Raw genomic sequence first — 18,427 nt, forward strand, 5'->3', positions numbered from 1 at the left:
CTCATCTCGAGTCATTGCCAAATCTGCCCGAAGCTTCTAAATAAGAAGTTTGTAGGAGTCACTTTTCTCAGTGAGGTTCCAAACTTTAGCCTCATGCTCCTCCTGGATTCAGAGAAAAGCCTCGTGATGCAACACCAAAGCCTACAAACATAGAAAAAGATGTTAGAATTATCTACAACTCTAAGTGTAAAAGAAACGACAGAGATACCATCGAAGTTACCCGATTTAGAGTATGTTGAGCCTCGTTGAAAAGGCAAGTGGGTCCTACCGCATTCATCACAGTTTGATCCTCTTCGGTCACCAAGGACCGAAGGTAACTAGCAATCCCCACAGGGGGAGAGAAAATTCAGGCATCCTCTGAGATGGAGAGCAATATCTTCCGCTTACGATCGGGATTAACACTCGGGGCCAGGAATCGGTCCACCAGTTTTGGAATAGATGAAGGCCCGGTAGAGCCCGACCATGATTCTTTCTTCGGTACTGGTAATCCACCAAACCTGATTATCTCATCCGAGGCAGCTGACTCGAGCCCATCCAGAAAGTCGTGGATATCAGTCGACTCTTGAATACTCTCGTAAGATCGACCTTCTAACATATTGGCCTCACGGATCATAGCATCCAAAATATGAGGGGATCCGCTAATGTCAGTTACCCCAAACTCGTCCCTTGAGATATCTTCTGCTGCCCGAGAAGTCTTGCCTTGGGTCTCCACTTCAACCATCTCAGCTCAAGACGGGATAGTCTCGGCTTCTCCTTGTTCAGGAATTATGGCCAGGGTTCCCTTATCTACCTTCGCTGATTCGGAGGATTGTTGTATCACGACATTAGCCCGTACACAGGCTAATTCCTCTTACTCCTTCTTCGGGCTCATCCCTTAATCGGCGGATCGAGTCTGGGGGCATGATACCGGAGCCTCCCTTGGGATTGCGAGATTTCTTTGCCGGTTTTTTCTTTTCCGAGACCGGGGAACTCGGTGCATCTTTTCTCTTCTTCTCTTTAACCTAATTCGGGGCATGGACCTCTTTATCACCAGATGGGGGCCTCATGGCAACATCCTTCCCAAGTCCTACAAAGGGAAGGGGGGGGGGGGTAAGCAAGTAAAGAAGAACAAATGACAAACAAACTAAGAAAGAGACTTACCATGACTGCGGGCCTCCCATCGACCCTTTGATAGTTCCACCCAAGCATGCTTGGAGTACGGTCTTTGCAGCACCAGACCTTCAACCCATTGTTTAAGACCCGGAATCGGTTCCGGAATCCGAGCCACAACTGTAACAAGAAAGAAAAAGTGGATCAAGAAAATGAAAGGCAGTCACAAATTAAAACACTCGAAGGGAAATAAGTACTCACGGTTCATATTCTATTTCTCAGGAAACGGAATGTCATCCGCAAGGATCTAGTTCGAGGGTCTGACTCGAACAAATCGACCCATCCAACTTCGGTCATGAGTTTCATCTATACTCAAGAACAGCACTTTGGTGGCTCGACGAGCAAGCTTGATTAACCCTCCTTGATAGAGTCGGGGACTATAAAGGTGCATAAAGTGATCGAGGGTTAAAAGACACCCCTCGATTTTTCTTGAGAATAATCGAAGCAAGAATCACTCTTCTCCAAAAGGAAGGGTGGATTTGGCCAAGGGTCACATCGTATCTCTTGAAAAAGGCGACGATGATAGGGTCTAATGAACCCAACGTGAAAGGATAAGTATAAACACTTAAGAACCCTTCCACGTGGGTAGTAATTGATTCTTCACGTGAAGAAACTACTACGTGCTTGTCGCCCCAGTTGCATTCCTGTTTTACTTTGTCGAGAATTTTCTCTGTGATTGAACACTGGTACCTCGAGATCGGCTCACATCGGCCCGGTACCGAAGAAGGTTTTTCAACCTTAAAATCGATGACAGTTGAGCACCCTAACGGAACGAATTCCTAAGGGCAAGGCTCCGCCGTCGGGTTGTGAAGAAGAAGCGGCCTCTTTTTGCTGCACCATTTTGGAGGTTTTCGCCATTGATGAACAAAAGGAACAAGAATTGGGGTTGTATGCAATGTAAAATGTATGAAGCAAATGGATTTTTTGAAGAAGATGCAAGAGTAGAGAAAAATCTTTTGAGTGAAAAGTTTGGATGAGGATGAAAGTGTGAATATTTATAGCCTGGTGATGACGGTTCAGAACCAGTAGTGGCCGACCAACAACTGACAGGCATTTAATGCCTTGGTAACTGGACCGGTCAGGATGTTTGTTACGTATATAATAATCGGGCTCGTCACTGACATCATCATCCATCAAGTCGAAGTCCGGAAATTTATATTTTTTCTCGTCATCTTCTTTCCAATAAGCGAGGGGACTATCTGTATACGGTCAAAACCGAGTTTTGCCATTCGTATTATTAATCGAGATTGGAACATGACGGTCCGGTTTTCATCATTGTAATAACGAGCCATGGTGCAAAGTATATGTTGTCGATCTCGAGACTTATAGACCGATCAAGATCGGCCAGGATCAAGATCGAGCCAAGAAATAAAAAAGCCGTTATAACCGTAATTAGTGGGGAGAATATTGGCGAAAATTACGGCACGTATTAAGAAGAAGTCGATTAATTAGCCTATCCTGAGATTCCTTACTGTATTTAGAATTGTATCAAGAATAGAACTCCCCTACTATATAAAGGGGGTCTAATAATTTTTAAAGGCAGGACATACAAGGAATAAAAAGCAATATACTATTCTTTTCTTTAGGTTCTCAATACTCTGTTACTCTGGTCATATTTCATTTGCTATTTCATTTGGTTCGAGGGCCAAAGATGCACATACCATTTGGTTTGCCTTTATTTTTCTTTATAGTCAATTTCAATATCAATTTGCATATTTTCTCTATTTGTGCCAGGTTAAGTCACGTGCCCTTAAAACTACATATAAATTCAATTGTTATCCGTTTTCAGGGTAAACAATTTCTAATCTAATAGAGCATCCCTGCACTCGACTAATAAAGTACTTAATTACTCATTGATTGGTGTAGAAGCATTGGTTTTGCCTATAGTGCCAAAGGGAAATAAAACTGAGTTAATTAAATCATATGTGTACTGTGGAAAGGCTTCAATTTATTAGTACTAGCAAATATCCTCTTTTCCTTATCCCCTAAGAAAGAAAAAGATGTTAGAGGGTGGTACATCTTACAAGTCCGGAACTAAAATGTGGTTCTTTTGGATTTAAAGAACCAAAATGTGTGGAAAAAAAATATAAAGACCAAAAAATATATATAACGACCTTTTAAAGGGAGCTATATATATAACGCCTTTCCCTACAACGCTATAAATATTATATGGGCCCACCAATAATTCTTCTGGGCTTAACTAAAATAACAATAATTCAACTGGGTATAGCGCCCTTATTTAAAGCGTTATACCTAAAAACATTATACTCCAGGATTGGTTTTTGCCTTATATAAAGAGGTTAAGGATTTTCTAAAAATCCATACACAAATATTCTCAAGTCTTCTGAAATATTTCTTCGTTAAGTTGTTTTTGCATTTTATCATAATGTCAGAAGAGCGATGAATAAGGGTTTCATTATATTAGGGGGGTGAGGTTGTGGTGGCGAATAACTCAGTAACCTATAGTTTATCTCCACAGTGTCATGTTAAGTTGCCACTTACAATGGAGTACGATACATTGGTATCGTTGTTATGTAAAAAAATGAGTGTGAGCAAATGTTCGGTGAACCTTAAAGTAACCGGAAGATATCCATATTCTGTCACTCCGCAAGGGGTTGATTGTTATGCTGAGTTTAACATCGAGGACGATGAGACTCTGAGAGATTTTTTTAGGACTGCGGATGAATACCGGGAATTTCTTGTGATAAAAATGTTGGAAATGTACGTCAAGGTTGAAGACGTTCACAATAATGAGGTTGTGCAAAGTAGGGATATCCCTCAGTCATCGGGTGTTTATTTTGGAGTAGTTTTTGCCGAACAGATTTCGGTTGAAAGAGTTTGGCCTGATCTAAACTTATCTCCACGGGCGAATGAGGAGCGAGAAAATAATTTCTCTCATAGTTTACATAATCCACAAGATGAGTGGTAAACTCCAATTTTCCTTTGTGTTACGATGTTTATTTTTGCTATATTGAATTTGTATTAACACTCATGTATTTTACATGGGGTACCAGCCAGATATGAATTTTACAAGTTATGAACCAACGCCTCATTGGAATATGCCTAGTTCTGATGTGTTGGATTATGGTGGTCCATCCGAGAGTCGTCACCAACAGGATAATGTCCATCATGGGATGTCAAAACATTACGATTTGTAAGTAAAGTGATATAGCTATATGTAAAGTATTTATCAATTTGAGTAACTCATTATTTTGTTGGTTGTGCAGTGAAAACGAGCATTGTGAAGGTCCTATCCTTACTCAATTGCCCGAAGATGATATATTTAATCGGGATCTGGCAGATGCACAGAGTCAAGAAGAGAATAGTGATTATGACAACAATGCCGATGAGTCTAGAGATGATACACCCTTCCCTGATGAGGGTGATGATGAGGAGGAAGAGAATGCTGGACCTAATTTGACGAGGGAGCATGCTCCACCCCCCATTAGACCAAGAGTGTACGAGTCCCACGTGCCGTTTCATTCAAGGGAGATTCCCTACCTTGATCATTTGCCAAGTATGCCGGATATGTATGCCCTCACAAGGGATATTGACGAAATTCGGACACCAATGTGGGTTGAATCTAGAGCAACGGTGCTGTCAAAGGGCATGCTTTTTCCCGATAAAGCGCGCCTAACTAGGGCGGTGCTAATGTACAACGTAAAAGAGTGTCGTGATATCACGGTACGCGAGTCATCTCCAGATGTATATAAGGTAGTCTGCCGTAGATGGTTTACGGGTTGTAATTGGATGCTGCGTGCGAGGAAGAAGAAAACAAATATGTGAGTTGTGGGTAAATACATTGGCACCCATAATTGTGAAATGGACACATTCAATGGGAATCATTTTAACTTTAATACTGACTTGATTTCTCTTGTATTGATTCCACACAGTGAAGCGTCCATAAGGTACAAGATCAAAGAGTGTATAACATCCGTCCACCAGGAATATGGGTGCACCATTACATAAAGAAAGGCATTTCTCGAGCGCAAACGTGCGTTTGAAATTGTTTATGATAACTGGGATAAGTCCTTTGCATCTCTACCCAGGTACATGGCTGCATTGCAACACTTTAACTCCAGACTGTTGTTGAATGGAAGCTTGAGCGGAGTCCGGGAATACCAGAACATATATTCAAATATGTGTTTTGTGCATTTAAACCAGCAATTGATGGTTTTCTGCATTGCCGGCTGGTAATATCCATAGACGACACTCATGTCTATGAAAAGTATGATATTACGTTGTTGATCGCCGTTGTAGTAGATGCTATTGGAAGTATATTTCCTTTAGCTTTTGCTATTTGTTCAAATGAAAGCCAAGAGATGTGGACACTATTTTTGAACCACTTGAAAGAGCACGTTATCAAACAACGTTCAGGTATTTGTCTAATATCTTATCTGCATGGTGGTATTTTAAGTTATGTACAGAATTTGCGTGCATGACAGGAACCGTATGCCTACCACTGTTAATGTGTGAGGCACCTGAAGGCCAATTTCCAGAAGGCATATCCCAACAAGGATTTGCATTATTTAATGTGGATGGCTGCAACAGATCACCAAGAGTGTAAATTCAGGAGGGCATGGAATCTATCAGGCAGGAAGACGAAGGAGCCTATCGTTTGTTGATGCGACATGAGCTTGACAAGTGGACTTTGCATGCGAAAGGTGGCAGAAGATGGGGAATTCTGACTACAAATGTGTCAGAGTCTTTCAACGGGTTATTGAACTCTACACGTGGATTTCCTATCACTGCCATGGTATGGATGTCATTCAAGCGGATGGCGGAGAGGTTTGTTGAAAGGGCTAGAGGTGCATCGTCATTGATGGAAAGGGGTGTTGAATTTATGCCAATACCAATGAAAAGATTTGAGAAATACAGGCGGTGAGAACATTGGCATTCATATTTATAGTATTGCAACGAGCGAAATATTTTTGAAGTTCGCACCGCTATCCATCAAAATCGGGGGAATAATACACACACCATAAATAAAGCCAGAAGGTTATGCTCTTGTGGGAAATGGTCCATCTACCATATGTCGTGCTCACATGCCATCAAGTGCTTTCAACATGCAGGTTTAGGGGCAACCAACTATGTTAATAAAGAATATAGTGTTGCTGCATACTTAAACACCTATAGTGGGCAGTTGCAACCAGTGGGTATTGAGCATTATTGGCCGCCGGAACCATTTAAAATGGTGTGTAACAAGGACTATGTACGTCAACGATAAGTGGAAAAAGAACACATATACGGAACCAAATGGATGTTGGTGATACCGTTTATATGCGCAAATGTGGCATATGCTCGCAAACAGGACACGATCGTCGTAAATGTCCTTCAGCTAGTTTGGGTGGCGGTGGTAATCCAGCTCCTGGTGTAAGTTCATCTAATGTGCCCAACTATCAAGGATACACGTAGTGTTTTATTTTCGTAATGTGGTTGTAATAAGTGTATGTACTTGTTTATCTTGCAGAATGTATGAAATAAAATTATGTTTCCTTTGCTGTATCGTACCCAAAAGAATCTTTAACACGTGAAGCATAGCGCGGCAAAATACTACGTTATGTGTGTTGTCTTGTCGACCTTTAAAGTTGCTTGCCTGTAAAAGCTATCTTCTGAAAAAGCTGTTTTGTACCCGAAAGAATCTTTAACACGCGAAGCATAGCGCGGTGAAATACTACGTTATGTGTGTTGCCTTGCCTATAAATAACTAGCGCATTTTAGTTATTATCTGTGCTTAACCAAAACAAATAGCAAAACTTTCCATAAATTTTTCATTTTCTTGCATTAACAAATGTTTGGACGCAATGACCAACCAAGGTGCTATTGTGGCAAACGTGTGATTTTGAAGGCATGTTGATCAGATGGTAATGTTGGGCGCAGATACTGGATATGTCAATAATTGTTTCGATGCAATGACAGAAATTAATGTATGTTTGAGGAATGGTATGATGAACCCATTAACCAGGAATACTACAAATCATATTTGCAGTATGTTTGGAATATGAACGGTGAATACCAACGCCAGATCTCTTAAATGCAACGAGAAATTGCGGCAGTGCAGGAGAAACTAATAGAGGCGGAAGAAGAAGAAAAAAGGGTGAAAGAGAAATTTAAGTGATTGGAGCAGAGAATAACATGCGGTAGTGACTAAACAAACACATGTGTGTGTTGAGTGTAGTATTTTATCTTTATGTTTTCCGTGTCATGCATTTTCATTACTTGTACTGAATTTAAATTATGTTAAGTTGATATGTTTCTGTTTGTGTTGTAGTATTAAAATAACGAAGAACCGGAGAAATAAAAACATAATGCTCATATAATATAAACAATAAAAATTGTTGCTATTATTTACTGAATGTCATATGTACATAAAACAAAAAAGATCAATGTGTCCCATATCCTATATGCTTTAAAGAAGCCGTTGGCCTGAGGCGCATTCCATCCCGCCCGGCTACACTATCAGGATCATCCTCATCATGTCGCCTCTTTATCATAGGATGCGCTGCAGCATGATCGTCAGTAGGGCTAGCAGGCTCAGTAGAAGGGGTCGTCGGTCCAGCAGTAAGCTACAGAATAATAAGATATTTTAGTATATGAAATATGTATTACTAATCTACGTGTTAAGTCAAATAAATTTAAATTGTCTTACCATGGTCTCGTCATGCTCATGAATATGATCATCCGTCGCAGCCTTGTCAGTATCGCACAAGATGGCCTCCGTGACGGGCGAGGATGAAGCCTTAAAAAAAATATTTAGATATTTATGACTAATCAATGAGATAAAAGAAAATATAAATAATAGTAATACAAATAAACCTGCGCATGTGAAAGATCCTCAACATCCCTCGATGATGAGCCATAACTCTGCCGGCGCCCACTATCCACAACTCGTGTCGGACGATCATCAACAACAGTCGATGGGTCAGGAAAATACTGATCCCACTCCTGTCGCGTAATGGTCGTGCCCGCGATCAATAATGGAGCTGACAGGGTCACCTGCGAAGTCCCTGAAGTAAGCTGAAGGCTGAATGACAGCATATCTCTAGGAGGATGGTCTGGCTTATGGTGGTCACCCGGCTGATCAACTCCAACATCCTCAACAGGTGCCTCAACGGCCCCTTGATGGGGACCACCTCCTCGCTGACCCCCACGACCTCGTAGGACACCCCTACCTCGTGGGACACCCCTACCTCGTGGGACATCCCTACCTCTCTGGGCATGCCCGCCACGTCGACCACGTTCCAGCTCCACTGGTGGCCTACGATGGTACTGCTCTGGCACCACATACTCAGCCTCGTATCCTATACGCTCATCATCTCGGGATCGCCTCAATGTCTAGGAAGCCAGATCGGTAACCTGCCTGCCATACTCATGCAAAATGGCTGCTCCCTCGCCGGTACGCTGTTGCATCTGCAGTCCCAACTGGTGGAATAGATGTAGGCCAATAGCCTGCACAACATGTAAAATATAAATTACGGACCGCTAGGTTAACGTTATAAGTTGGTATACCAAATAACATACCAGTGCCTCATGCCTCCCGGCATATGGAACGTACCTACCGCTAGTGCGATAAACGGGATTCCCGACAAAAAGTCGTGTAACCATGCGGTACCGACCCATATACTCATGCTCAGCATCCGTACGGTCAGGTGGAGGGGGTGGCGGAATCAGGTCATGCCGCTGGTCCCAAATATCGATCTGGCGCCTCTAGTCATGCCACATATGTCTGGTCAACCCTGGAACGATCATCCCGCTGGTAATGTGTCATATGCCAAGCGGGCGGTGGTGGTACAAGCTGTGGGTACCAAAATTGCGAAGTACTCGCTCCACATGATGTGTTGGTGGTACAAGCTGTCGGTAGCATGATGCTCGACAATATCGAGATACATCAACAGGACGGAATAGCTCCACATGATTCGGTCGGTCGAGCAATAATCGGGCAAACTAGCTATTAGCTCGTCGTTGTATGGCCTCCAAATGAACTATTAAGTAAAAATAGAAAACGTGAGTATACGCAACACATATAAAGCCAGGCCAAGTAAACTTAGGTATATATTTACCTATGCGCCCTCCATCAAATCCAAGAAATCCATGCAATAGGGGATATTATGTCGAGCCTCGTACTCCCGTCCATATCCTTGCTTATCAGCCCACCTCCTAGCTAAAAGGAGAAACAGAGGTGGTGCATCCGGAGCTAAGAGAGGTAGAGGTGGGTGCAACTGCAGGAACCGCTCCCAGGCCCAAACCTAATATACAACGTGGACGTAAAATTTAAGGTATATTTTTACTAGGTATGTTATAATGAATAGAGTATTCGACTATGTTTTCACCTGCAGTAGCGGCAAAAATTCTGCAACGTCTCGCTGGGTGCCCATGCTAGCCCCGCACATCTGCATGTACAAGTAACCGAGAACAGCAGCACCTCAGCTGTAATGATGTATATCATCTAGCTGCTTAAGATGATGAAGAAATCTCAAGTTAACTAGGTTCCCTAAAGTGTTTGGGAACAAAACCCCTCCAAACATAAGCAACATCAGTAACCTCGTATACTGGTGAATATGAAGCTCCGGTGTATCATTTGTGATGTCAGCGTGCATCGCCTCCAAATGATGCCGGACGGGCGTCAACTGCGGAGGACTAGCCCCAATCAATGCAGTCTCATCCGGTGGCTGGAAACCGGTGAGCCGCAGTAGCATCTCTAGGTACTGCAATCCCGTATACTCTCTGATAGCATTCGACAAAGCAACAAGGTGTCCATCAACGGGCAGCCCATACAAGACCTCCACGTCCTGAAGCGTGATAGTGGCCTCGCCAATGGACAAATGGAATGTGTGCATCTCCGGTCGCCACTGCTTTATCAGGGCCGTGATCAACGACCAATTCAGCTGCAACTGGCCGATCTCCACAATCCTATAAAAACCTATATCCTGGAGGCGTCTGACTATACGGAGATGGAGAGGGTGGGCCCTAAGAAAGTTTCACATATCGTCTACTCTCCTGGCGCGGAACGTCTGGGCCAGTAACTGTCCCTCCCATATGTAGGACGACTTATGCTCGCCCTGTAACAACAATAGCTCTAGCGTGGCAGGTCCGGGATGCAAAGGCGGAACCTCTATGTCGGCTATTGTAAATTGAACAATATTAATTATATTATTTTACTTTAATATGTCAGTTTTATTATTTTATATGTTTGTTTGTTACTCACCTATTTTTGACTATAATAAAATTAAATAAATAATTTTCATAATTATACAAGATTTAATTATTAAATATTCACATATGGGTTCCTGGTTCGATATTTGAGGCCCAGTAGCACCAAGGTATCCTGAATTCTTGTGTTCATGATGAGAAAATTTTTTCGATTTATCACTCAATAGGTCTGTTATTTTATATGTTAGTTTAATATTGTATATGTTAATTTTATTAATTTATATGTTAGTTTTATTATATTATATGTTAGTTTTATTATTATATATTTTTGTTTATGACTCATTTATTTTTTACTATAATAAAATTAAATAATTAATTTTCATAACTATACAAGATTTAATTATTAAATATTCATATAACAATACTTAGTCCGGGAAATATTGTTGTTTTCTCATGCTATTTTCTTACGATCGTTGACTAGAATTGGACAAAGGTTGTGTTTGAACTATCAGCTTTTTTGATGAATTTTTGGGTATAATAGATACTTAAATGATTAATTTCAATAACTACAAGGATATTACGCTAAAGGGCACTACATTTTACTACGCTAAAAGGGTACAACATTACAAATACGAGCAATACATTAGGCCACAAGATACAACTACAGGGAACTAAACTAACAATTTATCTATTTTACTAGTCTTTTAGCAAATAAATAATTTAAAGCGAATAACAACAACAAATTAATTTAATTAAAAAACAATCACGAAAATACATATACCACATTAAAAAGTAACTAATTAATATTATTTTTAACAACTAATAACAATTTCTCTATTTTACTAATATTTTTAGCAGACTAATACTATCGTCCGGATAAAAAATAACAAATTAGTTAAATCGCAAAACAATCACAAAATAACATAGAGCACATTAAAAACAACTAATATGCATTTTTTATACTAGTTTTAACAAAAACTAAGTCGAAATACCTCGATTTAAGGTTTTTGTAAAGTTGAAGATTTGGTGATTTGGAGCCGAAACGAGCAACCCACTACTAGAATACGCCTTAGTTAGGATGTGGGACCGAGAATCTATACTTTTTGTGGGACCGGTGGGCTCTACTCGAGCTTTTTTCGTTGACAATGGGGGACCGCTTCTTTTTTTGTTTTGTTTTCGGGGGGGGGGGGAGGGTTTCTGGTTTGGTGGGGAAGGGAAGGGAACCGGTTTTTATGTGGGTATAGCGCTTTTTGTTAAGACGCTATATTATAACGTCTTAATAAAAGGCGCTATACCTTCCCGCTCTTTTCAGGGTCAACTAAGTACCTTTTAAAAGGGCGCTATACCTTAACGGGAAAATGACCATTAAGGTATATCGCCCTTTAAAAGGGTTTGGTGACTATATTTTTTTTCCACATATTTTGGTTCCAGACTCTACGTCTTACACCCCTGCCCCCCTCAGTCGCGTAACTTTATACCACACCGCCTCATACTTATTTTTCTCTCAAAAACTAACTCAACTATTCAGTTTTTCTTTCTATCATCATATATCAGGTGTCAAAATAGTATTTCCTCTCTTTTATTTTACTTGACTTTTTTATGAGTCTGAAATGATAATTTTTTTTTAAAATTTAAAATTTATATTTTATTTATAATGATATGATTCTTTAATTATAAAAATATCATACTATATTTAGTATTATAAGTTTTAATAACTTTTTTGTTAAATTTCCTATCATGTTAAACATAATCATATAAAATAAAACAGAAGAAATAGTCATAATATAATGTTTAAACAGTTCTTTTGGCAATTTTCCTAAAGAAGTAAACTAGGAAATCCATTTTAAAAGGGAGAGTTAATATTTCTATTCAAATCTATAACAAACCGAATCCTTTATTCAATTATGTTTTAGTGCTTAACTAAACATAAATAAAGTGAGTAAATGTAATGATCGCGAGGTGAGAGCAGTCCCTTTGGGGACATCCGATATAAAAAAAGTTGAGACAGAGTACATAGTTTTGGTTGATTACAGGTATCAAAGTAAACGACTTGCACCATAATAGGTTTGAGACGTTTTTGAGAGTTTGGTCAAAATAGTTTTTGAGAAAATATCTTTATTATGAAATAATGAGCTTCCTGAAAAAGTAGTTGACTCAATATTAGAGTAGGGTAGGAAAAATAAATGAATAGCCTACAAATGCTCCTTCGGCAGTTAAAATAGGTGCTGTTATGCAAATCTTTAATTATTACCGAATAATTGTACGTTTTCCTTCAGTTTTTACGCGAATTTGATAATTCAATTGAGCCTGAGGGGTATAAATGTGATTTTGGCCAAATATGGCCGCAACTAAAGGAATTTTAATTCGGACGAAATGGAAACAAGAAATCTCGTTAAAATTATGAAAAAGGGTTAACAATACCCCTCTACTATTCAAAAAGGATCATTAGTCTTTCGTTATACTATTGATCCATTATACTCTCTAACGTTATAAAACCGGTACAAAAATACCCATTAGCCGTTAAGGCCCTCCACCATGGCAACATTATCCCATGTGGCTTGGCATATTATTGACGTGGATTCCACGTGGCATGCCACCTCATTGTCCCAAACCTCATTTTACCCCACGCCCGCCCGTTCTTCCTCTAACACCACTACAATTTCACTGCCACCACTTTGAACTCACCTCCACAATCTCCATTTGCCACCTCAATAATATCAATTCAACCAAAAATAGTGTTAAGAAGATGAAGTTCAATGTCCGTAGGCAGAGGCGGATCCAGAATTTGATGGTTCCGGGTGTCACTGTCTTTAATGTAAACTTACCTCTAGTCAAAGTGGTCGAATTAGGGTGTACATTTGGCTAGTTCGCTCAGTTTTGAATAAACTTGTTCGGTTCGGTTCGGTTCGTTCAATTTTTCAATTAATTCGATTCACTTCATAAGATATTTGGTGCATAAATACACATGTGATAACAAAACTAAAAATATTTGGTCCTTGAAGGAAAAAATAACATTTGCCCGATCAAAAGAAAAATGATTAAAACATATTGAAATATCAAAATTCGAGATTTAGAAAAGGAAAATAAAAATAAATATACTTTTATAATTTAAATAACTAATAAAGAAGGAAATGTATAAAGAGAGAATACAAAGATGAAAATAAGAAACTAAGAGGAAAGAGAAGAAAAGAAAATTATGGAAAAAGAGGGAACAAGGAAAAGCAAAATAAGTTTTGTTAAAAAATGAGTGAGAGGAGATTCAACTCTAGGTCTAAGGCCTAAGAAGAAGCACTTGGACTGTGGCACCTATCATAACATTGTTCATTAGGGTGCTACAAAATTATTTTGTACTTTTTTTACATGAAATATCAGTGGAATACCAGTACTAATATGAAATTCTATCGGAGCGATCGGGTGACGTACCACATCCTTCCCTCTACATAGATCCGCCCTTCCTGTAGGAGTTGGAGGCATGAGGTTTAACAATTACAGGGAACAGAAGCTAAAGCCACCTTCAACCCTAACTAAACAACAAAATGGTTTATTAAACTTGAAAACTGGAAGACACCCGGAACAATTTCTATGGAATCTTGTAAAAATAATGCATTTTTGGTTTCATAAATAAACTATCGTGGACTTACCCTCATATATTCCTCAGCAGAGACAGGTGCATGTTGATTTTCTACTTTAAAGTTTTGGTTCAAGTGTTCAACTTCTTCACCTTGGGGTATTTTATGCTTTCCACACAGATTTGGTGCTTATTCTTGTGTATTTAAACTTTCTTCTGAATTAGGTATGCTGCATTAAGATTGTAATTTTATTACTGGGATATCTCATTGACGCTAGACCATGTACAAACCTGTGGTTGGTTTTGAATTATGGTGGTGGTTAGGTGGAGAGGGAGGTGGTGTTAGAGGAAGAAAGGGGAGGGAGGAAAAAATGAAATTGAGATGATGAGGTGGCATGCCATGGCATCCACCTTAATAATATGTCATACCATGTGGGTGTTTTGGTTGATTACAGGTAGCAAAGAAAACGACTTGCACCATAATAGGTTTGAGACGTTTTTGTGAGTTTGGTCAAAATAGTATTTGAGAAAATATCTTTATTATGAAATAATGAGCTTCCTGAAGAAGTACTTGAGTCAATATTAGAGTAGGGTAGGAAAAATAAATGAATGGCCTACAAATGCTCCTTCGGGGGTTAAAATAGGTGCTGTTATGCAAATCTTTAATTATTACCGAATAATTGTACGTTTTCCTTCAGTTCTTACGCGAATTTGATAATTCAATTGAGCCTGAGGTGTAAATGTGATTTTGGCCAAATATGGCCGCAATTAAAGGAATTTTACCCTCCACCAAGGAAATATTATCCCATATGACATGACATATTATTGACGTGGATTCCACATAGCATGCCACCTCATTGTCCCAAACCCCATTTTACCCCCGCCCGCGCGTTCTTCCTCTAACACCACTACAATTTCACTGCCACCACTTTGAACTTACCTCCACAACCTCCATTAGCCCCCATCAGGAGGCGTTTTCAAAGTCCCGAGCAGAGCTGAGCCGATGTGATGCTGACCTCCGAGGGCTCACGGAGGAAAGAAATGTCCTTAATCTGCTCAGTGGAAAAAAAGAAGAAGAGATCAAGGACCTCCAAGCCGAGTTGGCCAAGGCTCACCAAGATGAGACCAACCTGATCGAGCAGGTAATGAAAATCTTAAAAGCTCATGGTCTCGATTCGGGAACGGTGGCTAACATTTCAATCTCACAGCTGCAGCAGAAGGTCGAGAGGATTCAACAGTTCCGCGAGGAGGTCAACATGATGAAGGCGGAGACCTTGGGGTGGAAAGAAAGTATGGACCGCTTTGCTGCTGAAAAAGAGGTTGCTCGAGCCCAATTGTCATCGGTCGAAAGTCAGCTTTGAGGCATGAAGGAGAAGAGCTTAGCTCAGGCAAAGAAAATAAAGGAGCTCGAGGTTTGATTGGTTTCCGAACTTGCAAAGGCCAAATCTAAAGCCGAAAAGGCAAAGGCCGCGGCAGAGGCGATCGTAGCCGTCTACCGGGCCAATGCTGAAGCTGCTCAAGTTGAAGCGAGAGAGACAGCCGAGACCGCTCAAACTCGAGACATTGGATTGCTGAACTCGCCAAATGCCAATCTCAGAGGGAAACCCTCGAGGAGATCCATGCTCGAGGTTTCGATCTTACCGACGAGATAATAAAGGCTAAAGAGCATGAAGTTGATGCTAAAGTGATGGCCTCTTCCGATGATGATGATGATGATGGCAGCAAGAGTGGGTCTGAGAATGGGGAGGACCTCGATGGAGAAGAACCTGCCCCTGAGGAAAATTAGGAATCTTAGGCTTTTTTCTTTTTTTGATTTTTTGTGCGGGACCCTGATCGGTCCTTGTAAATATTTTTGTATAGATAAAAGATTATTTTTCTCTTTGACTTGTCTTTATTCTATTTTCTGCCTCGTAAAAATTCTATTTCATTCATGCCTTCATGCCTTATGGAGATTTTGCTCACAAGTTTGGGACTTTAGGCAACTAGACCAAAGTCGGACCAGTGTAGTCTTTAAAATCGAGTGAGTACTTGCTCGAACTCGAAGTAGAATGACCCTTAGGTTTTACTTGCATAAGGACGATTTCTCAAATTCAAAAACTAAAATGGCACTTAGGCTCTTGAATTAGGCCAATATGGCCTTAAAAGAATGGCTTTTTCCCTTTTTCGGCTTGAAAAATTAATCATAAAAATTTATCATGCCTTAGAACGAGATACATTTGAACCCATTAGGTTTTTCGAGGATTGGTGTTATCGAAATCCTTTGATTTGTTATGCCTTAGCACAAAATTGTCCGGGAGGTCAAACAATTCACTACCACTTAGGGTTTTCCGAGGGTCAATATTATCGAGACTCTTAGTAATTCAGCCGAGGGTTGCCTTTTAAATCGGTTTATGAGAATATTTGAAGGCCTATTTTATAACAGAATTAGGACGTCTCTGAACCGTGTTAATTTGGACGTAGCCTTTAGTTTGGAATTTGCCCCTTAGTCTTGTTAATCGGTCCCGAAGTGGGGTGGCCGTGGCTTATAAAATCGAGGATTGCCCTTTTAAGGTCTTACGATTTCGAGGTTTAGTAATTCGATCACGTCAATTGTTTGGACGGCAGTCCCCGAGTATAGGTTAAATTTCTTGAACTTCAGTTGTGATCGGCCCTTAAGCTAGTTTCCACAATAGATCATAAGTATAAAATTTTAAAGTATAAATTTCTCTAAGGCATGGAACATCTAGTAAGAAAAAATACTTCTTTCAATAGATTATACATGTGTACATGTTTTGCCATTAGGGCTCGAGTAATCTACATGGACACGGTTCATTTGACCGTTTGGTCCTTTACCTATCGAGACCCTATCAACACTAAGTATTTTCCTTGTAACTATCCGAGGGTAATGCCCCCCAGTATTCGAGGTTGATTGTAAAGGAGCCTCGGATACTGTTGAATTGCTCTAAGTTAGCATGAATAATAGTTGCCTCATTAAAAACCTTGCCGGAAAAACCCATTTGGGACAAAAATCGTTCTAAGGAAAAAAGAGTGCAATGTGTGCTTTCAGACCTAAGGACTTTGTGTTTGAAGAATCCTTTGGTGTCTTCGATTAAACACCTGCAAATGGTTAGTATAAAATATAAAAGAAAATGGAGAAGGTCATACCTTAGTAGTAATATCGTTTGAGGAGTGATATATTCCAATTGTTTGGTAATCATTCGCCGTTCATCGTGCCAAGTTTGTAGGATCACTTTCCGATAATATCGAGGACCTGATACGGTCCCTTCTAGTTAGGGCCAAGTTTTCCTTCGTTTGGGTCTCAAGTATTGAGGGTGACCTTCCTCAGAACCAAGTCCCCGATTTTAAAGTGTCGAAGATTGGCTCTTCGATTGTAGTACCTTTTGATCCGCTATTTCTGTGCGGCCACTCGAACGAGGGCGGCTTCCCATTTTTCATCTAGCAATTCGAGGCTTGTATTCATAGCCTCGTGATTTGACTATTCCGTTGCATATCAAAACCTGACATTAGGTTCCCCGACTTCAACCGGGATCAGAGCTTTGATGCCATATACTAAAGAGAACAGTGTTGCCCCTGTACTGGATTTTGACGTTGTTCGATACACCTAAAGGACTTCAGGCAATATTTCTCTCCATTTTCCCTTAGTGTCGTTCAATCTTTTCTTTAGATTTTGAATGATGGTCTTGTTTGTCGATTCGGCCTGTCCGTTCCCACTAGGATGATATGGCGTCGATAGGATCCTTTTGATTTTGTGATCTTCGAGAAACTTTGTCACTTTGCTGCCGACGAATTGCTTTCCATTTTCATATATGATCTCAGCAAGTATCCCAAATCGGCATATAAAACTTTGTGACTTGTTGAACGACGAATTGCTGCCGACGAATTGCTTTCCAGATGAAGTCTATCACTTCTTTCTCTCTAATTTTCTCGAAAGCCTGTGCTTCAACCCACTTAGAGAAATAGTCAGTCATAAACAAAATAAATTTAGCTTTACCTGGGGCCGATGGTAGAGGGCCGACGATATCCATTCCCCATTTCATGAATGGCCATGGGGATAAGACTGAGTGGAGTTGCTCTCCGGGTTGGTGAATCATTGGCGCATACCTTTGACATTTGTCGCACTTTCGAACAAACTCTTTTGTATCCTTTTACATATCGGCCCAATAGTATCCTGTTGTGATGACTTTGTGAACCAATGATTCGGCACCAGAATGATTTCCGCAGGTGCCCTCATGGATTTCTCATAGGACGTAGTCGGTATCTCCTGGTCCCAAACATATTGCCAATGGTCCATCGAACATCCTTCTATATAGTGTACCATCTTCGGCCAATGTGAATCGTGCGGCCTTCGTACGTAGAGTCCTCGATTCCTTAGGATTCGATAGAAGCTTCCCGTTCTTTAGGTACTCGATATATTTGTTCCTCCAATCCTAGGTCAGACTTGTGGAGTTGATTTCGGCGTGGCCTTCTTCGATTACAGACCTTGAAAGTTGTACAACAGTCCCCGATCTAATCTTGTTGTCTTCGACTGATGACCCCAAATTTGCAAGGGCATTAACCTCG

The 18,427-nt window shown here is 40.3% G+C and overlaps 1 long non-coding RNA gene across 2 annotated transcripts; it reads right to left on the reverse strand.

Moving 5' to 3' along the window:
* Nucleotides 1–8,145: 8,145 nt before the first annotated feature.
* Nucleotides 8,146–14,411, reverse strand: LOC107802147 (uncharacterized). 2 transcript variants are annotated; one of them, XR_012699281.1, is made up of 5 exons: nucleotides 13,941–14,411; nucleotides 9,480–13,823; nucleotides 9,210–9,395; nucleotides 8,705–9,131; nucleotides 8,146–8,598 (listed from the first exon to the last, which is right to left on the reverse strand). It is a non-coding gene; the product is annotated as an uncharacterized LOC107802147 (long non-coding RNA). The 2 variants fall into 2 exon arrangements; XR_012699280.1 differs by lacking the exon at nucleotides 13,941–14,411 and having other exon boundaries at nucleotides 9,480–9,599; nucleotides 9,691–12,033.
* Nucleotides 14,412–18,427: the final 4,016 nt, after the last annotated feature.

The sequence above is a fragment of the Nicotiana tabacum genome, chromosome 15 (assembly GCF_000715075.1).
Source record: "Nicotiana tabacum cultivar K326 chromosome 15, ASM71507v2, whole genome shotgun sequence".
Classification (NCBI taxonomy): domain Eukaryota; kingdom Viridiplantae; phylum Streptophyta; class Magnoliopsida; order Solanales; family Solanaceae; genus Nicotiana; species Nicotiana tabacum.